This window comes from Lissotriton helveticus, chromosome 4_1, assembly GCF_964261635.1.
Source record: "Lissotriton helveticus chromosome 4_1, aLisHel1.1, whole genome shotgun sequence".
Lineage (NCBI taxonomy): Eukaryota > Metazoa > Chordata > Amphibia > Caudata > Salamandridae > Lissotriton > Lissotriton helveticus.
In genome coordinates this window covers 944,243,926-944,270,964 of record NC_136063.1, presented here as the reverse complement: position 1 = coordinate 944,270,964, position 27,039 = coordinate 944,243,926, and positions in this window count along the sequence as shown.

Here is a 27,039-nt window from a genome sequence, read left to right as displayed (position 1 = left end):
CTAATGCAAAATATACTAGTAGCTCACTATTACTCTTATGTTGTTGCTTAAAGTGTCTTGCTACTGGGTACGAGGGATCACAGTTTGTGATAGCCCTGAGGTGCTCCAGGATACGCATCTTGGTAGGATTTACTGTACTGCCAATATAACGCAGTCCACATGGACATACGAGACAGTAGACTGTGTAGGGAGTCGAGCACGTTAAAAATGTTTTGATTTTGCGCAATTCTCCTCTCACCTGATAAGACATTACTTTTTTACTGTATTTACAGGCCTTACATCGCCCACATGGATAGAATCCTGGTTTTGGATCACCAAATGGTTGTTCCACCGGGCGTGTTAGGTAACTACTTGTCAGGGTGTTTCTTAGTGCACTCGCCCTCCTGTATGTTGCCATAGGTTGGCTTGGGATGTCTGTTCCTATTACTGGATCTGTTGTTATGAGTTTCCAGTTTTTCCTTAACACTGTTCTCAACACACCTGCCCCTTCTGAGAAAGTAGTGATGAATCTGAACTTGCCATCTTTATCAGTATCCTTTGCTTTGTTTTCTAACATCTCCTGCCGTGAGATATTTTTCACTTTGTTCTGGGCCTCTTCCAGACACTTTTCCCCCATATCCTCGTACTCTGAATCTTTCAACAATCTCATTGGCATTCCTGATATAGTCTTCTTCTGCCGTACAGTTACGTTTAATGCGTAGTAGTTCCCCATAGGGAATACTGTAAATTAGCTTAGGTGGATGACTGCTACTTGAGTGTAATATTGAGTTACCAGCTGTTGGCTTTCTGAATAGCTGTGTATGTATTTCCCCTTGCTCTGTTCTAATCTCAAGATCGAGGAAATTGACTTTGCTACTGCTTATTTCCACCGTGAAGTGTAAGTTGTGTGTGTTGGCATTAGGTTTGTCGATGTACTCTTCAGCTTTTCTTTCTGATCCTCGCCAGACAATTAGTAGATCGTCTATATATCTATACCAGGCCAGTATATGTTGGGTCCATTCTGTATACTGGGGATCCCATGCCACGTTTTCTTCCCACCACCCCACAAAAATATTAGCAAAACTGGGGGAATAACTTGTGCCCATGGCCACCCCAACCAACTGTTTATAGTACTGGTCCTGATATAGAAAGATGTTGTTGCTGAGGCTGAAGTTCAAAAATTCCAAAAGCATAACATTGTGGTCTGCGAAGTTAGCCTAATAGGACATTCTCTACTGCCTTCATACCATCTTCATGGCCTATACTTGTGTAAAGGCTAGCGATATCCATCACTATTACTAGATCTCCCTCTCTTAACGTTAGCTGTTCTAACTTGCATAACAGGTCTTTAGTGTCCCTTATATAACTTCGTAGAGTCTTCACATGATCAATCAAAAAATAGTCAATGTAAATAGATAAATGTTCCAATAGGCTTCCCTGGGCACTTACAATTGGTCGTCCTGGTGGTTTCATTCTGTCCTTGTGCACCTTTGGTAAGTGGTAGAAGCACGGTGTGGTTGGGTTCAGACATCGCAAATACAAATATTCCTCTGTTTCGAGTATCCCTTTACCATACCATTTTTTTAGCATTTCGTGGCACTCCGTAATGCTGTTTTGATATTCTCTTCTCCCCACTTTTAGGTAACACTTCGTGTCCTGTAATTGTCTCAAAGCCTCTTCATTATAGGCTTCATAGGTCTGCAGGACCACATTTCCTCCTTTATCTGAAGGTTTCAGGATTAGTCTTATGTCACTTTGTAAGTTTTTTATTGCCTGCCAATGTTTAGATGTTAAGTTCCTTTGTTTGTTCGTGTGACCTTTCTTTTCCAATTTCCTCAGTTCGTTCTAAACGGATTCCATAAAAAGGTCTATGTTATCGCTGGGCATTTGTGGCACAAACGTCGATGCTGGTTTAAAATTTGTTTCCCCGCCTTTCTGTGTTATTTCCACTTGTGATAAGTTTTCTGGTTGACTTGCCCCTTCTGCTCTAAGTTCTTGCATAGCTTTCAGGGTGGGTAAATCCTTCACCCGAATTTCTTGTGCCCCTTCTTTTTCTTGTTGTTTCATCACTTTTTTGGGGCGTAGTTTGTAAAATTTATGAAGTTTCAATTTCCTTGAAAATTTGTAAAGATCTATTTTTGTTTGCGTGTATTCTAGTGGTTTGGAGGGACAGAAGGAGAGTCCCAATTAATATGAAGTGACTAAGGTCGCAATGAATTAACATGTAATTTAAAGGTGCCCATCTAGGGCGAAATGAAACAAATGTATTATAATTACAAATAATGTTGTAAAAAGTGTTGAAACCTTTCTAATATGTCACGTAAAAATAATGTATTAGTCCTCTCTCTACCTCCATGACTAAGTATGACACGTGATGGATATTTAAATGAGAAAAAATGGCGCGTCAGTGTACCACTGACAAAGGCGGTAGCCGAAACGCGTCTGGTGCTCAGAGGGTCTGAAATAAAACCTTGATCCTCCTCCGGAGAGTGCTATCTCTTCTTTTGAAAGATAGGAAGGTAGTTGCTACGATATATATATATATATATATATATTCAAGCTCAATCCCTCCCGGTCCCGGGTGGGAAATAAAGACTGCACACACGGGAATCTTCAATTCAAAAAGCAACTTTACTCGCACAGACGCGTTTCGGAAGCCACGCTTCCTTCCTCAATGTTGTTATTTCGCAACGCGCGCCGAAGCGCCATTTTATTTCATTTCAAATGCACACACCGGTTAGTATGGGACATAGAGAGAGGACAGGCACGTGAGCGCCATGTTGCTAGTACATGTGAATAAACAATAACATAGCACTTGATTAATGTTATCACCACAATGTTTCTATGGCAGTTTTAAGGTTGGAACGAACATTTGTGAATTAAAAACAACGTTCCTTTCAATACGATCTCGCCGTGGATCGGCATATGAACTCTCTTATGTTATTACGCAAAGGCAGGGGATAAAATCTCGCCGTGGATCGGCCTATGGCAACCACCCAGGTTGCCTATACAGTCCCCGGAGCCCAATGCAATGAAAATGTCCCAAAGACACCCTGTGTTGTTCTTTGCACAAATAAAGTTACATAATACTATATAGTTAACAAAAAATCCTGCAAAATCCGATCTCAAAAAAAAAAATGTAAATATTCCTTAATTAATCATTACATTCATTTGGTAGATTAATCTAATCAATCTGTCCAATGCTAGAGCATCATCATTTGAGGTAGGAAGTTCATAGCAAATAACAAAATCATTTTGGGTTTTCATCTGTATTCATGCATATATGTTAACCTATTCAAGATTGGTGGCTACACTCTATTATTAATTCATTGTCGCTCAACTGCCTACGTGTACTGTTAGCTCCTCTCCACAGTTTAATCCCCCGGGGGACTTGGTCTGACAATCTATAATATGTCGGGATTCCAGTCTACGGAGTTTTTGTAGCTTATCCCCTCCCCTGATATTTTCGGGAATTGCGTCCAAGCAGTAATATTGCAAGAGACTTCTGTCGCTGTTATGTTTAATAGAGAAGTGTCTCGCGACAGGATATGTAAAGTCTCTGTTGGCTATTGCCCGCATATGCTCCAGGATACGCAATTTTACAGGGTTGATGGTGCTCCCTATGTACTTGAGCCCACATGGGCATTTTAGGCAGTAGACTGCGTATGGCGTGGTGCAGGTTAGGAACTGATTGATTTTCTTTTTCTGTCTGCACCCTGTGATCTCATATGTGTAAACCCTTTTGCTACTGGCACAAGCCTTGCATCGTCCACAAGGGAAGAAGCCCTTGGCATCTTTCAACTTTCCTGTTTTCGTGGGAGCGGGAGACATGTGGCTATGTACCAGGCTGTCCCGTAATGACCGCGCCCTTTTAAAAGTGATTAGGGGATTGTTGGGCACATCACTCCCTATGATATTATCACTTTTCAGAATGTGCCAATGTCTCTTCAGAATTGCTATGAGTTGTTGGCAATCTTGGGAGTAGGGGGTGATCATTCTGAATTTCCCTGTGTCAGTCGTGGGTTTGAACTTTTTAATGAAGAGGGTGTTTCTCGATGGTATCCTAACCCTTTCTAGAGTGTTCTGTAACAATTTTTTACTGTACCCCCTGGCCTCAAATCTCTCATTACTCTCCTTTGCAGCAAGCTCAAAATCTTCATTGGTTGAACAATTGCGCTTCAGCCTTAATAGCTCGCCATAGGGTATGCTTTTGATAAGTTTTTGGGGATGATTGTTTGACGCATGTAGCGTGCTATTCCCTGCCGTAGGTTTCCTATAAAGGGAGGTTTTGATCTTATTATCTGTCACCTCCACTTTTAAATCCAGGTACACTGCCTCACTCTTGCTAACCTGGTCAGTGAAGATCAGGTTACAGTCATTCTCATTCAACACTGCAATGTATTGTTGAGCTGTTTCAACCGAGCCATTCCACACTATGCAAAGATCGTCGATGTAACGATACCATGAGACGATAGAGTTGGACCATTTCTCCTTCCCCGGGGCCCAGGCCTCCTGCTCCTCCCACCAGCCAACGAATAAATTCGCGTAGCTAGGGGCGAAGCAGGAACCCATGGCTGTGCCGGAGAGCTGTCTAAATAGGACATCCTGAAACAAAAAGATGTTATTATGGAGACAGAATGCAATTAACTCCATCAGCATGCTATTATGTTTGGCGTATTTCAAAGATCTCTTCCCCAAAAAGTAATCAATCGCCTTCATCCCTTGTGCATGCTCAATGCTCGTGTAGAGGCTCGTGATATCAAGTATCAGTAGGCAATACCCTGGGTGTTAGTCAATAGATTCGATTTTTTCAATGAAATCGGCAGTGTCACGAATGTATGATTTTAGTCCCAAAACCATTTCAAACAAAAAATGGTCTAAGAATTTAGAGAGATTCTCGGTGAGGCTGCCCATAGATGAAATAATAGGGCGCCCCGGTGGCTTGTCCATCCTCTTGTGTACTTTGGGCAAGTAATAGAAGGTGGGGGTAATTGGATGTGTTGTTTTAAGAAAAAAGTAGTCTTCAGTCTCAAGCATCTGTTTATCACGCCATTTTTTAAGTAATTTGTGTAACTCATCAATACTTGATTGGTATCGTTGTTTGGTGGTTAGTTCATAGCAGGTCTCGTCTTGCAATTGGCGCATGGCTTCCTGGATGTACTCCTCCCGTGACAATATGACCACGTTACCACCCTTGTCTGAGGGTTTGCAGACTATGGAAGTATCCGCGGCCAATGTTTTCAATGCTGTCCGTTGTTTTTCGGTCAGATTGTCTCTTCGTCCAGATGTTTTTTTATGCATGCGCATATTCCTTAGATCCTTGATCACCAGTTCCGAAAAAGTGTCTATCATATCCGTTTGTGTTGGAGGTACAAACTTCGATTTGAGTTTGAGACCACTATTCGGAGCCTCCTGTTCCACCTCGAGTGCCCTCAATCTCTGAGTCAGGGCTTCTGTCGGTGTTGACATCACCGCTGCCGCACTTTCATGTCGTAGTTCTTCCAGCAGTTCCAGGGATGTCAGATCACTGACCTTCAGGAGATCTGTGTCTTTAAAACGAGATCGGATCATTTTCGCTTCATCTGAAGTTGGTTTAGTTTTAAAATACTTGTGTAGACGGAGCCTTCTAATGAACTGAAATAGATCGATTCTGGTCTGGGTGTACTCGAGATTGTTGTTAGGGCAGAAGGTTAATCCCAGTTTGAGTACTGATTCTTCTTCGGACGAAAGAGTTCTTGCAGATAAGTTGATGATGGTAAGATGATCTGTATGTCCCTCAGATCCTACCATCTCGCTCCCCTTTTGCCCCTCGCTTTGCGCGCTGGAGCTTCCGCAACCACCGCTTTCCCTCTTCCCCTTGCTTTTCCAACCACCTCTTCTGGTTTTCCTTCATTTTCCGGGGGTTTGTTCTTCCCTCCCCTCAGCCAGTTAATTCGGATCAGTTGGAACTCTTGTTGAAAAGGGGTACTTTTGGTGTGTTTCGGGGTACGTCTGGTTTCGTCTTCTGATTGTTCTCCCTCTGTAACATCAGACTCAGATGTTTCCACATTTGTTGGTGCAGCCGCACCAGCCGCTTTGTTCTTGCTAATCAAATCCTTCCGCGTTTGATCATACTTTTTGGCGAACGTAAGGACTCGCCCCATGGCGTAGTCTCTTTCGTCCCTGTCAAATTTTTCTTGTTTTCGTGTGCGGATTTTTACCTCGTATTTTTCCAGTCGTTTCTTCATCTGGGCCCTCAGCTGTTCCTGCTGGTCCTTGTCTTCATTGAGTGCTAGTTCCGTCTCCAAGGTTTCAATTTCCTGGAGGACCTTATCCCTGTCGCTCCAAGCAAATTGTACCAGGATTTCTAGCATCCCTTCGCAGGATTTGGCGGTGTGTGCTGCCCATGTCTCCAGGAGCAGAGGGTCCGGGTTCTCGTAGGCGGGAATTGTAAATATCCACAGACCCCTTGGCACTCTTTTTACTTCTATATACCCCTGAAGTGATGTGCCTTCCCACCACTTACTGAGTTCCCGCTCATATAGTTTCTCGAGTTTCCCATATTGCGTGACTAATATGCTGGGTGCTTCGATTGCTTTTACCACGGCTGGAGTGGTGACATTAGGATTTTTGTTTTTAAACATTCCAGTCGCCAAATCGCGACGTTGCGAGATATTAAACATGATTTAATTTGCCGTCGGGCCCCCCGCTCCCGGGTTGCCCTTGTTGTTGCTGTGTTTTGATGTTAGTCTCGATTCCCTCGCCAAAACCAACCGCCCGTTTCCATGGAGCCAAGTTCAAAGTTCAATCTACAAATACGAGCAGTATATATATCCCGGCTTACCCTATTTCTGTCGGGTCTCGCCGAGTACTTTCTGTCCGTAATCCGGTTGTGAGAACTTCCGATTATGTGCTCCTCTTAGGATTTCTCCGCACGGGTGGTGGCGGTGCTTTGCGTGAATCAAATCCTCGCTCTCTGCCCCAAGGTACGCGGCACTCTTTTCGGCGGGTGCAGTCCAAGTGCGTCGGAGCCTCGCGCTCTCTATATTCAAGCTCAATCCCTCCCGGTCCCGGGTGGGAAATAAAGACTGCACACACGGGAATCTTCAATTCAAAAAGCAACTTTACTCGCACAGACGCGTTTCAGAAGCCACGCTTCCTTCCTCAATGTTGTTATTTCGCAACGCGCGCCGAGGCGCCATTTTATTTCATTTCAAATGCACACGCCGGTTAGTATGGGACATACAGAGAGGACAGGCACGTGAGCGCCATGTTGCTAGTACATGTGAATAAACAATAACATAGCACTTGATTAATGTTATCACCACAATGTTTCTATGGCAGTTTTAAGGTTGGAACGAACATTTGTGAATTAAAAACAACGTTCCTTTATATATATATATTCACTGGAAAAAACATAGATTTCAGCTAACTATAACTCGCGCGACCGCAATGCATTGCGGATGATATCACATATTACATCGCTCATGACATGGTCAGTGACATCACCCATGAGTACAGGGGCACAATGAGTACAGCTTTGTGGTAGGAGGGAGAGAATAGTTGTGTGATATGTCTATTACATTATACATGGTACAGCAGCACATGGCACAATGATGAGCGACCAGAGATCCATAGAAATATAACCATGGACCACCACCAAACCAACAACACTGACTTCCTCCACACAAGCCCCAGTGCTAGAGACTACAAAGAATGAATAATACATGCTAATATAGAGTGTATTTCAATGTAGAAGAACAATATGTGCTGAGAAGCGCTTCTCAGTATTGCAATATTTCAGAATACAATGTGTGTAAATTTAAAATTGCCTTGTTGACTACAGGTGCAGACTTTAGGGGTGGTTGCAAATATTTTGCAGTTCGACCACTATGAGATTTTGTTTCACAATTGTGTTACTGGGACAGAAATTCTTAAGATGTGCCTTGCTGTTGGGAGCAATTATTGTATAATGTTTTGGTTCCTCTTTCGGAGTTAATTGATGTTTCAAGGTTTTGCAGACAATATTATTGTTGGGTTCTTTCCTTTGTCTCCCTACACAGTGTACTAGGTTTCCTGTTTTTGAGATGTTTGCATACATATGCTCAATGATCACATTTCCGCCTCCTCATGTCTGGTTAGGAGTTTCACTAATGCATATGTTTTTTTAAAATATTTCTGAATATTGTGCCCATATAGTTGCACAACTACTGTTTCACACCTAGCCACAGGTCATAGACAGAGAATGATTGGGGAGGAGTAGACAACCCATTTCGTACGACGGGTGGGTCTGGTGTGAACATATAAAAAAAGATGGGAGTACAAATAGATCCCTCAGACTTTATCTATAGGCAGACTATAACAGGTAAACCTGTCAAGCCACAGGCCCTACTACAAGTAGCATTGGACCAGCTATATTTTCCCACACATGTTTGAATCAAAGCTGCACCATATGTCCACTGTAATGCTAAAGCAGCACCACCAATTTCAGCAACGCCTGAACGGTCTGCTTAAAAATAAAATAAGCAAGATAAGTACCACAATTGAAAAAAAAAGTCTTGATTGGCTACCGACTGCACTGTTTTCACTCAGAAATACTCCATGTTCTGACCACCACGTAACACCACATCAGCTTGTCACTGGAGAATCAAGAAATGTATCAGTTCCAGAAACTGGACCTAAAAATGATACTGAAAGTTCTTCTGAAATTGTGAAAGCTGAAATGAATGAGTTAATGTACTGCACAGTTTCCTTCTACTCACATATCCAAGCAAAAGGAGAAGGGTCCCATCTATCCTGAGCTCCTACTCATCCCTCCCGAAACACAGCTATTTCTCCTGAAAGCCTCCATTGGTGGAAAAAATAAAATTTGAAGGAACTTCACAGTCACAGACTCCTCGCCAACAGCTGAAGAACATCAATACATCTGTGTGACATCAGAGTCGACGCAGCACCATCACAGCACTGAACAACGAAGAAGAGGAGGGCAACGTGTTCCCATTGACTATCAGAGAGGAAGATGGTGATCATTTTTCAGTTTACTGATACTGCCGCAACAGTGAAAAGCATACTTACAACAAGATATGTGCTTTGTTTTATGTTTTCATCTTATTGTCAGAGTGGCGCTTGCAATATTTAATTGGTTTGCTTTTCTTTCTTATTGCCTGGATTAAAAGACTGGTATTCCTCAAGCAGTTGAAGCTGCCCTCAACTCTATTCATCCCATATCCTTTTTCCCTTTCCCCTGCTGACACTTGTAACATTAGTTGTGGCACCTTTAATAACTCAATGAATTCCAATATGTCCATTGCCTGTGATTGTACCACTAATGTTACAATGTGTCCCTCTAAGTCGTCCTGTCATCGTAGGGATGCTCCATTGGCCTGGCAGCATAGAGGCCATGGCTCTCTTCAGGATATTATGTAGGATAGCCACATGGCAATAGAAGGGGAAACAGAAGACTAATTAATCCTGTTGTCTGTGCTCATACATTCCCCATGCAGTAGGCACACATAGACAGATTTTTCCCAAGGAAGTACCACCACACACTGCAAAATGTGTCCTATACCAGTTCTTCTGCAGAATACAGGGGGCAAGTTCAGATTATTGAGGCTGACATCTCCGAAGTATTAATAAATATCACGATATGGGGGCACCCAAATAATGCACAAGGTTATCAATAACAATGCCAGACTAGAGGAAGAGATAATAAAGATGTGTGAGATAGGAGTTCCTCATACAGACCTTAGAGCAGCCTTTGTAAGGAAGAATGGGTGTATGATAGTAAAATTATCCCCAGTAGATTGTAATGGCTCTATACTCCACACTCTACTTTGCGTATGCCAAAACAGAACTGTTCTACACTTATTTGCCAGAATTTACATCCATGAAAAATGGAGTGTCCCAGGTTACATGAAGGGTGTAAAGCAGTGACCAAGGGACCCCCTGGGTAGACTCATATTATGAAGATTGGATACACAGGGCGGTACACTTGGGATGGAGAGAAAATGTCCAAACATAAAAAAGCTTTCAAAATGGAGTCACCTCTTCTCTGTTTTCTAGGAAATGGAACAGCACCTGTTGGCTATAACTCTGGATTCAACAGCACCATATTCAATTTGGACATGCAATATGGCACCTCCAGCCTAATGGATTTCAACTAGGCTTGTGGAGAACGTCTCTGTCTCCAACTGCCTCCTTAATGGAGCAGCCTTTGATCACTAGAACAATGCACAAACTCACCTTGGTCATTCCGGTAGCCAATATCTCCCACATCCATGCCCACCCAATTACTGGCACTGTTACCTTGCTCCACCAATATCGGAGGTATGCTGAGTACTTTAGGTGGACAGCCTTCAAAGACATACCCCAGGAGTGCCGCCTATTCAACAATGTCCAACTTTTTTTAACACCATCATTATGATATTCAAGATCAAGTGGAATGTACTAAGAGGAGGGCATGCCTTCGGATCAGGGGTTCGTGTTGCACATTTAGTGCCTGTCAATGGTGAAGAAAATGGCTCCATCACCAAGGCCATTGAGGATTTGAACAACATAGAAAAGAAAATGATTGCTGAAGAAGGTCCCATAGCAGACACAGTCACTGATTGTTTGAACTTTGACTGGAGGCCTTTGTGGCTGTCTGTCATTCTAAAAATGTTGTAGTTTTCGCTGTGCTGTTTCTCCTTGAATCATTCCTTGGCTCACTTTACCACCACAGTTGAGACCCAGCCATATGCAACTCAGTCTTGACGCTGCTCCCCATGGGACTCCAGGGACTTCCCTTTGTTTTGAATTTTAGCTTTAGTTCTAGGCAACTTTCTCTTCCCCGTTGGAGCTCCGATGGACTTAAAAAAGTAGATACATGCAAGTGATCATTGCCGATGAATAATCTTGTTAGTAAGTTTGTTGACAAGCAATAGAGGAGGTGAAAAACAAACTAGTAGGCAATCCCCTTGTAGAGCATACAAAGCAGCTGAAAGGCCAAATCTATCTTTGAGACAAGAGGAGGGACCCAGTCCAGCTTCTTCCGGGCCCTGATGGATGAAGACAGGTCTATCGTGGCCTGATTTTAGCCAGGTAAGAGCCCAGGCGCATCTTGCGAATATCCTTGTGCAGTGGGAGATGAAAAAACAACTGCGAGTTGTGGGCTTTGAAGTCATGGCCCTCCCTTTAGCAACTAAGGGCCCCACACAGTGAGAGATGGTATTGTGCTAAATAGGGCTGATGTCCCCGCCTCTTTTCCGACGGAAACAGTAGAGAGTTGTGTGCCTTGAAGTCCTTGCTCTTCCTCGGCAGCTAGGCACCAGAAGCATATTTATAACGATTATGCTCACTGAGTTCACTGTTGACCTCAGGAAAGGCTTGTGAGGGCTGAAACAAGTGTGGCTTCCCTTTGTTTACATGACAATAAACAGCTTGGATTTTTCATTGCAGTTGTGTGGAAAAATGTTTTAATGTAGAAGGAACTATTTGCAATATTTATCGTGGCACCTATCTGCTGTCATGCCGTGCACCCAATTGTAAAGGAGAGTTGTGTTTACGTATGGGATTTGAACACCCACACACATGTACAATATTTTCCTGATTAAAGCTGCCCTTATTGTGCAAAAAGTTGCCAAGTATCAAAGGTGCGCACAGGGATTTTGATACGCACAGGCATTTTGGATTCTCACTCAGAGATCGAAATATGAATACTAAAATGTCTCTATTCTCAAAATCAAAATAGTAATATGTATATTTTCAGACAATATTCCTGGAATACTTTTTTAAATTCCTTATACAAGCATATTAGAGGTAGAAAACTACAATAAGTTAGAAGATACATGGCAATATTACGAAGTATTTAGTCATTTTCGTTTGACTTATTACTCATACTAACTTCAACTATCCCTTCCCCTTTTTCACCATTCATATGTGGTTTTCCTTTTGACTCATACCTTTCATCTTTTTCCCCATCTCATCTGACTAATTTATACCATGGTGCAAGTGCTCAAAATGAGCAACAAGCATTGATAATGGAAATAGATCTGGATTTAAAGGAATATTAATTGGTAACGTGAGGCATTATAGGTAAATACTACTGGAATAGGTGAGTACTTGTGCGGAAGCAAAGAACCGTTGAATAATATTGGTGGAGGTTAAAAGGTCAGGTGATAGTTGCACTTTCAAGGAGACCTAAAAACCCACTGACTTACTCCCATCTGTGCTGATGCCGGAAAATAACAACATACATTACCCTGTTATCTAAGACACTCTAATGTTATTCCAATGTCATGTGTGTATCTCTTGAAAGTTCAAGCATAGGCAGCCGACTGGACTACGGAAACGCCCTCTACGCCGGAACCACAGCGAAGCTACAGAAAAGACTCCAGCGCATCCAGAACGCCTCCGCCCGACTCATCCTGGACGTCCCCCGATGCAGCCACAACTCCGGCCACCTGAGAGACCTGCACTGGCTCCCCGTCAACAAGAGGATCACGTTCCGGCTCCTCACCCATGCACACAAGTCTCTCCACGACCTGGGCCCCAAGTACCTCAACGACGGCCTGACCTTCTACACGCCCACCCGCCAGCTACGGTCTACCAACCTCGCCCTCGCCACCGTACCACGCATCCGAAGAGCCACCGCCGGAGGAAGATCCTTCTCCTACCTGGCAGCCAAGACATGGAACTCCCTCCCCATCCACCTTCGTCTGACCCAGGACCATCTCACCTTCAGGAGACAACTCAAGACCTGGCTGTTCGAGCAATAGCGGACCCCTTCCCCCAAGCACCTTGAGACCCCTCCGGGTGAGTAGTGCGCTATACAAATGTTATGATTGATGAGTGATTGATTGACTGGATACATGAAAATGATCACAGCTGCCTGGAATGCGAGCACACAACTTCTGCCCAATCAAAATATGTACTCCCCAATTGTAAAGGAGAGTTGTGTTTACGTATGGGATTTGAACACCCACACACATGTACAATATTTTCCTGATTAAAGCTGCCCTTATTGTGCAAAAAGTTGCCAAGTATCAAAGGTGCGCACAGGGATTTTGATACGCACAGGCATTTTGGATTCTCACTCAGAGATCGAAATATGAATACTAAAATGTCTCTATTCTCAAAATCAAAATAGTAATATGTATATTTTCAGACAATATTCCTGGAATACTTTTTTAAATTCCTTATACAAGCATATTAGAGGTAGAAAACTACAATAAGTTAGAAGATACATGGCAATATTACGAAGTATTTAGTCATTTTCGTTTGACTTATTACTCATACTAACTTCAACTATCCCTTCCCTTTTTTCACCATTCATATGTGGTTTTCCTTTTAACTCATACCTTTCATCTTTTTCCCCATCTCATCTGACTAATTTATACCATGGTGCAAGTGCTCAAAATGAGCAACAAGCATTGATAATGGAAATAGATCTGGATTTAAAGGAATATTAATTGGTAACGTGAGGCATTATAGGTAAATAGTACTGGAATAGGTGAGTACTTGTGCGGATGCAAAGAACTGTTGAATAATATTGGAGGAGGTTAAAAGGTCAGGTGATAGTTGCACTTTCAAGGAGACCTAAAAACCCACTGACTTACTCCCATCTGTGCTGGTGCCGGAGAATAACAACATACATTACCCTGTTATCTAAGACACTCTAATGTTATTCCAATGTCATGTGTGTATCTCTTGAAAGTTCAAGCATAGCCGACTGGACTACGGAAACGCTCTCTACGCCGGAACCACAGCCAAGCTACAGAAAAGACTCCAGCGCATCCAGAACGCCTCCGCCCGACTCATCCTGGACGTCCCCCGACGCAGCCACATCTCCGGCCACCTGAGAGACCTGCACTGGCTCCCCGTCAACAAGAGGATCACGTTCCGGCTCCTCACCCACGCACACAAGTCTCTCCACGACCTGGGCCCCAAGTACCTCAACGACCGCCTGACCTTCTACACGATCACCCGCCAGCTAAGGTCTACCAACCTCGCCCTCGCCGCCGTACCACGCATCCGAAGAGCCACCGCCGGAGGAAGATCCTTCTCCTACCTGGCAGCCAAGACATGGAACTCCCTCCCCATCCACCTTCGTCTGACCCAGGACCATCTCACCTTCAGGAGACAACTCAAGACCTGGCTGTTCGAGCAATAGCGGACCCCTTCCCCCAAGCGCCTTGAGACCCCTCCGGGTGAGTAGTGCGCTATACAAATGTTATGATTGATGATTGATTGATTGACTGGATACATGAAAATGATCACAGCTGCCTGGAATGCGAGCACACAACTTCTGCCCAATCAAAATATGTACTCCCGGCTCCCAAAATATGGGCGGAGCCAACGCCCCTGTAGTGATGCTCACATAATTGTCCGATGACAGCTGTGCTGTCAATCCAGACAATTAGAAAGTGGTATTCATTACCATTTTAGAAGTTATGCTCTTTTAGAGGTTAGTGCACATAGTGCTCACACTTGTTTTTGTACAAGTTGTTCTCCCTCTACTTGGCCTTATTTAAATAAGACACAAATGATACCTGTTTCAATGGGCAAATAATTGTTCCTAAGTGTTTTGTGCTCATAGTTTGCACATGAGGGTGAATCACCTTGTTATCGTCCTTTTTAAATTTACATTAACATATATTTAATGAACAAACGGATATCAAAGGAATGTTATTCAGCACAAGGAAGTTGCGAGATATATATTTATAGAAATAGTGTTACTGCTAATACTTATGTTTTAAATTGTAGTGACATTGAAAGTGCACATAGTATTTCATTAGAAACAATGCATTCAAAAGTTTGATCCAATAATATATTTACTACGCAGTTAGACAATAGGGAAAAGCAATGAAAAATGCATGTTTACTTTTAATGTTTTACTTTGCAATTCTCCTTAAAAGAAAATCTATATAAATTTATATTTGCACCGCGCTGCTCTTTGATTGTTCGAAGAGGCCTGTTGTTTTGCATTGCACTTTGACTGGCCGTGCTGCAAGGACTCAATAATCTGTCTCGGCTCAGGGTTAAGTGATGGAATTCATTTAAATGCCCCAGAAGTAATCATCCACAAAGAGTACATTATTTCTCTTTTATGAATTTTCAAACCTAATACTGATGGGTGGCATGCAATTAAACCTGATCAATATGTAATTTAGGTGGGCTGACATGTTTTCAAATTCTAAGAATATAGATTCCTTCAATATTGCAGGAGCTTAGTGAAATACTTAGCCCTTGCAGAAGAACCGTGGCAGTTTAGTACAGTACAAAATTAATATGTTTAGTCACAAGATGCATTGCATAGTAATTAAGACTTTATTCCCTAATTTGCCAGAGAATAATTGTTAAAGTATGAACACAGAAACGTTTTATTATATGTATAAAGCAATAATGTCAAGCATTTATTCAAATTCCAAGCAGCCGACTGTATTGTAAGAATTGTGCTCCTGGAAATTATGTGCCACACTCTATTATCATGTAAAGCCTGTTAAATAAATCATAAGCATAGTTACTCAACTAATTCATCTTCCACTGAGTAAAATATACATTGTCTGCAGTCCTATGTATTATAGAGCCTGCTTAGAATTTTGATGTATACAGACCAATTATCAATTTTCCGCATTGCTGAACCGATTGTGACAATAGACAATAATTAAAATGAATAATAAAGAATTCAGATATGTGTTTTCTAATGTATTATTTCCAGCAAATAACCTTTTTCTTCTAATGTATTTTACTATTATTTCAAGGGATTTTTTGTGCAAATCTCTACAGAGATGTAACCCACTGTTATTATTAAATTGTAACTGAGTAAATAGCGTCAGGGTGACTGTTAAAACATAGAGTAACGGTGATCCAGCGACGTAGCAAGGGGGGCGGGGGGGCGGTCTGGCCCGGCAGCACTATTTTGAGGGCGGCGGCCTTGCAGCACTGGCCCGTTGCGGCAGCCTTTATAATTTGTTTGGGTACACTCACTGACACTACTGTCAATCAGTGTACCCAAATAAATTATAAAGGCGGCTGCAACGGGCTATTGCTGCGTGGCCGTCATTTGATGTGCAAGCGCTGCACACCTGCTTGCCAAAAGCAAAAAAGGCTGTCTGCAGCGCACGCACCATGGTGCGGGACGTACCTCAGCAAGAGGCGTAGCTAGAGCTTGTGGTGCCCGGGACTATCCTTCAGATTGCCGCCCCTGGGGGGGTGCTGGGGAAAAAGGACGGAGAGCACCTGAAAGAGGTCCGAGAGAAACGTAGTATTGCCGCTAATAGTCAGGTGAAGCTCACGACTTCTCCTCCACAGGCGGCCCGCTGCTAAGCTGAGCTCTGGAATTGGGTGTGAAAAAACTTACTTAGGACGAAGCAAGCAAAAACAAATCACTTTCTGTGCTCTTACTTGAAAAATGTACAGTAGGCTGAGGCATGTTACCTACCTCTGCCTTCCAAAGCTAGAAATGGAAAAATTGAAGAGCAGGAACCCTGTACCAGAGTACCTGCTTGTTTCTGAGACGTGCCGGTACTCTGTAATTAAACGAACTACGTCACTGTTGAGAAGTGCCGGTACTCTCCAATTAAACGTATTACGTCACTCTTGAGAAGTGCTGGTACATTCCAATTAAACATATTACGTCACTCTGGAGAAGTGCATGTACTCTCCGTCTCAAAATAAAAAAGTTCCGGTACTCAGTACCTGCCCATGTAAAGCACTGATGCCTTCCTAAAACACAAGTGCAAAGCAAAGTGGGTACACTGAGGTGTACTTTAGTCTTCACTATCCATCGAATAGCAGCTCGACTGCCTTGTTTGTCCTAAGTGGGGAGGAGTGGAGACGCCTTATAAGCCTGACATGGTTTTATTTTGCTGTTTGTGGAGTAGCTGTTGTCCCTATTATTGTATGGACTTGTCAAGCGAAATGCCAATAACATTTTCTTACAAAAAAGAACTTAATCTGTAGAATCTTTGAGTTTCCATCGAAGGATGGCCCTGCCTCTGGCTCCATTCAGTCAGTGCCAGTAAATAATATTATTGCCTCACTCTCTATGCAAGCTTTACTGAGGAGGTTAATTCCACTGAGAGAGCACTGAGATCTTTGGAAGCATTCTGACCTGTTGTGGTACTGTTTATGTCCCTGTCTGTTGTTCTGTCTGTTTAGTCTCAGCTCACCAGCCCCATAGGCAGCCATCCCCAAAGAGGAACAGTGGAGGCTTCTGCTCTGGGTGTCAAAAAGTGTACCTGAAATCCTTGAATTTCCGTGGAAGCTGATGGCGTGAAGGTGAGGCTCCCAGCCGAATATTTCCCAACTCCCCCACTCCCCTAGACCCAGATTTCTCTAAGCCCAGAAGAGTAAGGGAAAGGGGAAGTGGAGTGAAAAGAGAGACTGCCACACGGGTGTCACCAAGACTCTTCTGTATTTCAGGTCTGGTCTCACCTACAAGATTGAGCACATCTTTAATACAGTTCTAATAATACTATGGCACAGAACTTAATTCCTCCTAACTAGAGTCCTACCTGTGAACTGTGTGGACTTAGCTGCTCTCTGTGAAAATGATCTAAGGAGAATGAGTGTGCTGCTTGACCCAGACTCGACAAGCCAAGGGAGTAGTCAATGACGTCTCCAGATGGTAATTAAAGATGGTATATATTGGTAACAATCATATGCATATCATTAGGTACCCCCATATACTTGTAGACTAAGAATCTGGATATGAATTCTGCAGAATTGACTCTCTCAGGATGATAACTTATCTTGGAGATTTCACAATCCTTATGGCAATGGAATATACTGTAAGTTCATGGAAAGTACTCTCTGTAGACTGTAATTCAGGACACTGTAACGTTCCAAACAATGTCTCTCACAGTTCCTGAGTATTTGCTGAGCTGAGAAAAACTTGAATCTGGCAGATAGGTACCAGAAATGGGTAGACTAAATAGCACACTAAATAATACAGATTCTCCTACCAGCTGTCTTCGGATTTACAGGAACTCTGTCTGAATAGGAACTTCTCCTACCGCATACCCCTCTGAACTCTGGACACTGCAACAGTTGAATTTATCTTCTTTCAACTCCCAACACGAAACTGGATGCTATGAGGGAGCGGCTGCTGAGTCTCTAACTGAGAGCCGCTTACGAACTCTTGCACGGAATTAAGCGGAACTCGGAAATCACCAAACTTAGGCTCTTACTACGTGGTTTAACTTCTAATAGGTTCGTAGTTCTAAGGAAACTAAAAGGGCTTAATGAAACCCTGTCAGACTGCGGGCTTAAGGCGCGCAAGAGAAGCACGTCCTGCCGCCGGGAAAAAACAGTTGAAGTGCGCAGAGAAGAATTCTCGCGCACCCGAAATGGCGGTCTACAGAACACCGCTAGAAAGCTAACTAACTGTGCTGATTGAACAACCAGGAACCAACTATCCTAGCATGACCACGATTTGGCCAGACGCTGCCGCCAGCTCCAAAGGGTTAAAACTGTGGGCGCAGCTTGTCGAACCAAACCCTTACAAACCAAGGATATCATCTTTGATTTTGAACGGGGTCTGACACTGGGGCAGTGAGGCCTGTGGTAGTGGGTAAGAGAAGGAGCAGAGAGGGTGTCAAGCTCCTCATGGGGGCCAGGACCGGACTGGGAACAAAAACCGGCCCTGGCAAAGTGCTAGGCGCCCCCCCCCCCCTGGGAGGGGGAGCTGTTAAGGGTGCGACCAATCTCTTTGCCAGGGCCGGTTTTTGGCCGATTTTGTTACAGGGCAGATTTTTCAGCTATGCTGTAAAAACGGCCCCCACCCTTGCGGCACACTGGGGGATTGCCCGGTGCCCACAACGGCCAGTCCGGCCCTGATGGGGGCGTTCTGTTTTGTGGACATGCCCTCATCTGCAATAGAGAATAATTATTTGAAAAAGAGTTTGAGAGGATAACAAGATTTGATGTTCTCCAACTGTGCCCAAGAGACACTTGGGATGAGGAAGCAAAACTGGACATAGCATGGGACAAAGAAGGATGCAGTGTTCAAAAGAACCTAAGGAGGGACGGTGTTGGCAGGGTTAGAGGGAGCTCTCTCAAGATCCGAGGTGCGGCAGTATGTTTGTTAATAGTTTCTAATTCCAGGACCCTTTTCTCGAGTGCCTCCCTTTTGTCCCTACGTACTCTATTCTTATTCGCTGCTCTCGCAATAAGTTCCCCCAGGCAACTAATTTCAGGGCTGCCCATACCAAGGAGAGCGCTGTGGAGCCCGTGTCGTTGAGAGTCAGGTATTCCTGTTAGGGTTTCCGTAGCACAAGGACCGTGGACGGGGAGTGGAGACACCAGAAGGATGTCCGTGTGGGAGAGGGGGGTGCTCGAAGGGTTAGAGTGATATGTACATAATTGGACAATGTGTAGGATTCAATTGTGGCCATCGTCATTCGCTCTCAAGCTGAAGGGGAGGTCAGGAAGTGGTTGAGTCGAGCGTATGTCTTATGGGCCTCAGAGTGAAACGTGTAGTCTCACTCCTTGGGGTTGTTGAGAGCGCCACACATCCCCTAGGCCACATTCACCCAGCAAGTCCAATCCCTCAAGAGAGAAAGCCCCAGTTTGACCAGACCTAAGCCCAGATCGGTTCAGCTCTGCATCCATCACAATGTTGAAGTCCCCCCCACCACCACAGCTGTGTCTGGGGAGTGGAGTACCTTGGTGAGGGAGTCAGTTAAAAAGGATTCTTGAAGCTCGTTCGGGGTGTAGATTGACACCAACGTGAGGTGGAACGTGCCCAATTGTAGGTGGATGGCTAAGAGGCGGCATTTGATCTCCACTACAGGTCCCAGGAATGACCCAGTGAAGCGCTTCCAAAAGAGAATGGCCACCCTGCCCTTTTTCACTTTCCCTGATGACCAGAATTGTTGCAAGAATCACTTGGATTGCATTCTTTTTGTATCTTTTGAGAGTAGGTGTGTTTCCTTCAACAAACATATGTCCCCCTGGGAGGTTTCAAGCAAGAAGAGGACTGCCAACCTCCTCGTGGGATTGACCTGGCCTCGACATTGAGGCTGCCTATCTTAATCTCCAGTGTATTGTAAATGGAGAGGTCTGCTGGGGATCATGATTCTAGCCCGTTCCGGGTATAGGGAGATCTGTGTGAGAAGGCAAGCTGGATGTGATCCCAGGTATACCCAAGATTTTGAGGCTTGTGCGTGAGAAGGTGTGCCAGAAGGAATGTCCCAAAAACTATCCTCTGACCCCATCAGTAAGAAAAAGGAAACATGCATGTTGACACAAAAAAGTAGGTTAATGTCCTTTAAGATGGCCAAAAAGATGGGATGGGAGTCGACCACGGTCAAGTGCGTCGCCTGTAGGAGATCGGTCCCTCACCACCACCCCCCTCAAGTCCCATCAACCATAATGGTGAGTCTTAACAATACCTCAGGAGGAAGGGCCAGACTTGTCTATTCCATCGCCAGAGAGGGAGCGCAGGACGCTAACCTTTCCTTGGCAATAGTGTCTGGGACTGGGCAATGATTTTCTGACTGAGATTTATGGCGTGCCCTGCAGTGGTTCCTGCCAAGCGGTCTGTCGTGCGTGGAGGAGGGCGGGAAGTTTTGCTCCTTAAGCTCCAGATTAAAGACTTTACATGCATCAGCCAGGGAGCATATCTGGTAGGATTTGCCCTCCCAGTGAAAGATGAGGCAAAAAGTGTGGCCCCATGAGTATGAGGTTCCTGTCTATCTCAGGTGGTTTGTGGCAGGGTGTAATTCCCTTCCCTTCTGCAGGGTGATAGCTGCGAGATCCTGGTAGAGTTGCAAATTGACCCCTGAATTGCAATTTCTGGGCATCTTGTGCATGCCGGAGAATAGCCTCTTTAGTTTTAAAGTCATGCATGCTGACCAAAATGTCTGCTGGGGGCCCTAGTGCCTCATGGGGGCCCTACCCAGTGGCAGCAGTCAAGTTTGAGTTTACCCTCCGCTGTAGTGCCTAGAACTGTGTGGAACAAGGCTTGTATATACTCCTTCAAGTCTGTGCTCTCTGATGTTGTAGGGACCCTTCGGATGAGTATATTGTTCATTCTAGACCTGTTTTGAGGTCTTCGGAGTTGGCTTGTAACTCAGTCTGTTTGTCCTGAAGATGTAATATTTCTTGCTGCAGAGTCTCTATCTCCTGATCCCACGTGGTGGTACCCTCTTCCAGGACTGCAACTCTCTCTCTGACTTCGTTGATGTCCCGGTAGGCTTCCCTCACCTCGAAGGGCCAGATCTTTCTTAATAATTTGCAGGTTTTGCCGTAGGGATGCAAAGAGTGATTCGAGAAATTTGTGGGTCACCGGGCTCACAGGGGTGTCACTCTCGGTGGCCGTCCTCGGGTCTCTCATTCCTGCCCTCTCACCAGGGATCTCAACAGCATTCTTAAAGAGCAAGTCCCATACAGTGCACTCTTTTTTAGCCTTGGCAGCAGCCAAGTTGCTCCGTAGAGGTTTTCCCAGGGAAGCCGCCCATCTACCCCGGGTAAGGATGACTCTTACAGAGAAGTAATTGTGTGCTGTCAAGGACACTCCCTACAATCGCAGTGTTGTTGTAATAGAGATGAGATAGGAGGGGTAGCTTGGTTGGGGGTGGTCTGCCGTTCTACCTTAGGAGTTAGTAGATACAGGCCCGGTCCAGATACTCTGTAAGCACGGTGGCTCCCTCAAGGGATTCTCCGGGTATGTCCCAGGCCTGGCTCTAGGAGCACCTGTCATCCCAGGCAATGGAGGGTGGCTCTTGCCTTGCCGCTTGAGGGGCTGTAGACTCACCCAGCTTCTGCAACAGTTCAGGCCGCGCTCTCATGGGTCTGTGAAAAGGAAAGAAGGGGGTGACCACATCAGCGAGGGCAGCCAGGATGAAGGGCCTCTTTGTGGTGTTGCTCCCAGTGCTCTAAACAGCTGTTATGCTGCATAGGTGGGTCACCTGGCTGTGTTTCACTCACAGCCTGGGCTCTCCCACTCGGGGAAAGAGACTCCAGCCCTCCACACCCACAAGCGATTTTACAGATTGTCAAGGTTCCAGTCCTACCAGTCGTAATTCAGGACTTCTTTGGGTAAACGGGGCTCCTGTTCTATCATACTCTGAAAAAACCAGCATGCACTTACTGGAGCCCCAATGCCCCCAGGCCTCTGCCTCATGCCCTGGGTCTCGCACCGCACAGTTCTTCAGAAAACACTCCTAGTTGCCACTCAGGTGTCACTATGTGCGCCAGGGCCTGTCACTCATGCGGTTCAGGGCACCTCCACTGATCCGCTGCAGTTGGAGGTGGCCCTCCTGATGATGTGGGTTTTCCATTCGACAGGTTGGCACAGTCGATTCCCAGTTGATCAAGTGGGAGGCCCATCCATCCCGGGCCTCCCACCACAATTGGTCAAAGGCCTGTTCAGCACTTTCTCCTGCAGCCGTCCCAGGTGTGGGCGGTTTGACCTAGCGAGGTCACCCACAGCTCTGCTGTGATATGGCCCACCCCACCTCAATCCTGGAGTGGGGATAGGCAGGCAGTGGCCGCGCCCTTATCTCGTCCCATAGTAACATTTTGTCTGCTCTGGCTGGTTCTGCCTCCGCTCCTGCTCCCCTTCTGTTCTACCAGAATGCTTTCCTCTCGTCAGGCCAGCACAACTGGCTTTAGTTTATTCAGTGGGAGGCCCACCCATCTAGAGACTCCCACAACAGCCCCCAACAGGGCCTCAGCCCAGAGCTTGGTCAACAGTTTCTCCGGCAGCAGTCTCCGATGGGGCAGATGGGCCCAGCGAGGAAACCCACAGCTCTGCTGCGATGGGGCCCGTGCTCCATCGCCCCGTTCCGGGGGTGGGTATAGGCAGATGGTGGCCGCATCCTTGTCTCTTCTCGGAGCAAACCGTTCTTCTGCTCGGGTTGGCTGTCCTTTAGCTCTTTGGCCCTTCAGATGCCACCACGGCACACAACAGCTCGTTCTCGCTCTCTCAGGAGAGAGAACTGTGGATGGGGCTCTGTCGCAGTGCTCAAGGCCAGGCGAGGGAAGAGCGGTGTTGAGGTGCATCCCTTCAGGCTACCATCTTGGCCACGCTCCAATTACATTCTTTAAAATTATTAATAAACATAGACTACAAACTTCTACAGCCAGCCCACAAGTACACTATAATAACAAGAACATTATGAGGAAAAAAGGAAAATAAGCAAAATCATCTGTGGTCTGTGGGCTCCTACAGACCCATATTGAAATCAGTACTCCTAGCAGGAGAATTGTAGAAGCGCCACAAAGTGTTTACTATCCAATGATGAAACTCACTGGTCTCACAAAATTGGGAACTAACATATATAGCTTAGCAAGTCAGAGGGCATGGTGAACAAAGGCATGTTGGCCACATATGAGTCACATGCAGGTTTCATAAAATAATGGATGAGCACATTGTTTGGCAAGCCGGACGGCATCGAAAACAAAGACAAAATGGCTTCCTATGAGACACACTGGTGGATGAGCACATGCCAAGGAAGAGGAAAGCATGGATAACAAAAACAAAAGGGCCACCTATGAGTCACACAAGCGTTCAAAACAATTATGAACATGCACATCACAAGAAAGGAGGATCGATAGAGGACATGGATGCCTGGACTAAAGCTGGTTCTCACCCAAGAAATACCTGCAGCATTTCAATGAAAAAGTGTGCAAATATGTATCCAAAATGTTCAAGGACCCATCCATGGGCCTTAAAAACAATTTAAGAAATCAACCCAGATTAAAAAAATTAACAGAACAGCAACATGGAAACTGGACTCAAAAATGTTTAAAATAGACTTTAAACATGCCTCAAACAAAAGCAGCCCTGGGCAACAATTACCCCAACCAAAACTGCAGAAATGCACATAAATTAACAATTCTACTCACCAACACACACCATCCACACACAAAAGTGGGCTGACACATGCTGAAGAAGCAACACTTGGCAGTTCGGGCTGGACTGTGCCCATGAAGCACAGGGTCAAGACTGATTTGCATATGGCTGGGTTCGAACTGGAATGGCATGGTGAGCAACAAAACAATGGATTTACGCCCAGATCTCTGTACTGGGGTGAATGTTTGACATTGTTCTGCATTCTGTCCATCAACTGTTGTTTTGCATTTGTCACCCCGAGTGGGATGGGTATGCTCAGACGTGAGTCCTGTGCTCTCCATGCCACTGGAACCAAGCTATCCTGGCCAATGAGGGCTGAAAGCCCAAAACTGGTCCCAGCATGCTTGTTTCCAGTCCAGGGAGGACCTGGCTTGGCAGTTCGGGCTGGACTGTGCCCATGAAGCACAGGGTCACGACTGATTTGCATATGGCTGGGTTCAAACTGGAATGTCATGTGAGCAAAAAAATGATGGATTTAGGACCAGATCTTTGTACTGGGGTGAATGTATGACATTGTTCTGCATTCTGTCCTTCAACTGTTGTTTATACATTTGTCACCCCGAGTGGGACGAGTATGATCAGACGTGAGTCCCATGCAATCCATGCCACTGGAATCAAGCTATCCTGGCTGGTGAGGGCTGAAAGCCCAAAACCGGTGCTAGGATGCTTGCTTCCAGTCCAGGGAGGACCTGGCATGGCAGTTCGGGCTGGACTGTGCCCATGAAACACAGGGTCAAGACTGATTTGCACATGGCTGGGTTCAAACTGAAATGGCATGGTGAGCAAAAAAACAATGGATTTTGGCTAATATCTCTATACTGGGGTGAATGTATGACATTGTTCTGCATTCTGTCCATCAACTGTTGTTTTTGCATTTGGCACCCCGAGTGGGACGGGTATGCTCAGACGTGAATCCTGTGCTCTCCATGCCACTGGAATCAAGCTATCCTGGCTGATGAGGGCTGAAAGGCCAAAACTGGTCCTAGCATGCTTGTTTCCAGTCCAGGGAGGACCTGGCTTGGCAGTTCGGGCTGGACTGTGCCCATGAAGCACAGGGTCATGACTGATTTGCATATGGCTGGGTTCAAACTGGAATGGCATGGTGAGCAAAAAAACAATGGATTTTGGCTCAGATCTCTATACTGGGGTGAATGTATGACATTGTTCTGCATTCTGTCCATCAACTGTTGTTTTTGCATTTGGCACCCCGAGTGGGACGGGTATGCTCAGACGTGAGTCCCGTGCTCTCCATCCCACTGGAATCAAGCTCTCCTGGCTGATAAGGGCTGAAAGCCCGAAACCGGTCCTAGGATGCTTGTTTCCAGTCCAGGGAGGACCTGGCTTGGCAGTTCAGGCTGTACTGTGCCCTTGGGGCACAATGTCAAGACTGATTTGCATATGGCTTGGTTCAAACTAGAATGGCATGATGAGCAAAAAGAAATGATGGATTTAGGCCCAGATCTCTGTACTGGGGTGAATGTATGACATTGTTCTGCTTTCATTCCATCAACTGTTGTTTTTGCATTTGTCACCCCGAGTGGGACCGGTATGTTTCAGATGTGAGTCCCGTGCTCTCCATGCCACTGGAATCAAGCTATCCTGGCTGATGAGGGCTGAAAGCCCAAAACGGTCCTAGGATGCTTGTTTCCAGTCCAGGGAGGACCTGGCTTGGCAGTTCGGGCAGGACTGTGCCCATGGGGCACAGGGTCAAGACTGATTTGCATATGGCTGGGATCAAACTGGAATGGCATGGTGAGCAAAAAAACGATGGATTTTGGCCCAGATCTCTGTACTGGGTTGAATGTATGACATTGTTCTGCATTCTGTCCATCAACTGTTGTTTTTGCATTTGTCACCCCGAGTGGGACGGGTATGCTCAGATGTGAGTCTAGTCCTATCCATGCCACTGGAATCAGGCTATCCTGGCTGATGAGGGCTGAAAGCCCGAAACCGGTCCTAGGGTCAAGACAGATTTGCATATGGCTGGGTTCAAACTGGAATGGCATGGTGAACAAAAAAACAATGGATTTAGGCCCAGATCTCTGTACTGGGGTGAATGTATGACATTGTTCTGCATTCTGTCCATCAACTGTTATTGTTGCATTTTTCCCCCCGAGTGGGACGGGTATGCTCAGACATTAGTCCCATGCTCTCCACGCCACTGGAATCAAGTTATCCTGGCTGATGAGGGCTGAAAGTCCAAAAACGGTCCTAGGATGCTTGTTTCCAGTCCGGGGAGGACCTGGCTTTGCAGTGCGGGCTGGACTGAGCCCATGGGGCACAGGGTCAAGACTGATTTGCACATGGCTGGGTTCAAACTGAAATGGCATGGTGAGCAAAAAAACAATGGATTTTGGCTCAGATCTCTATACTGGGGTGAATGTATGTTGTTCTGCATTCTGTCCATCAACTGTTATTTTTGCATTTGGCACCCCGAGTGGGACGGGTATGCTCAGACGTGAGTCCCGTGCTCTCCAGGCCACTGGAATCAAGCTCTCCTGGCTGATGAGGGCTGAAAGCCCGAAACCGGTCCTAGAATGCTTGTTTCCAGTCCAGGGAGGACCTGGCTTGGCAGTTCGGGCTGTACTGTGCCCTTTGGGCAAAATGTCAAGACTGATTTGCATATGGCTTGGTTCAAACTAGAATGGCATGATGAGCAAAAAAAATGATGGATTTAGGCCCAGATCTCTGTACTGGGGTGAATGTATGACATTGTTCTGCATTCTTTCCATCAACTGTTGTTTTTGCATTTGTCACCCCGAGTGGGACCGGTATGTTTAAATTGTGTGTCCCGTGCTCTCCATGCCACTGGAATCAAGCTATCCTGGCTGATGAGGGCTGAAAGCCCAAAACGGGCCTAGGATGCTTGTTTCCAGTCCAGGGAGGACCTGGCTTGGCAGTTCGGGCAGGACTGTGCCCATGGGGCACAGGGTCAAGACTGATTTGCATATGGCTGGGATCAAACTGGAATGGCATGGTGAGCAAAAAAACGATGGATTTTGGCCCAGATCTCTGTACTGGGTTGAATGTATGACATTGTTCTGTATTCTGTCCATCAACTGTTGTTTTTGCATTTGTCACCCCGAGTGGGACGGGTATGCTCAGATGTGAGTCTAGTGCTATCCATGCCACTGGAATCAGGCTATCCTGGCTGATGAGGGCTGAAAGCCCGAAACCGGTCCTAGGGTCAAGACTGATTTGCATATGGCTGGGTTCAAACTGGAGTGGCATGGTGAGCA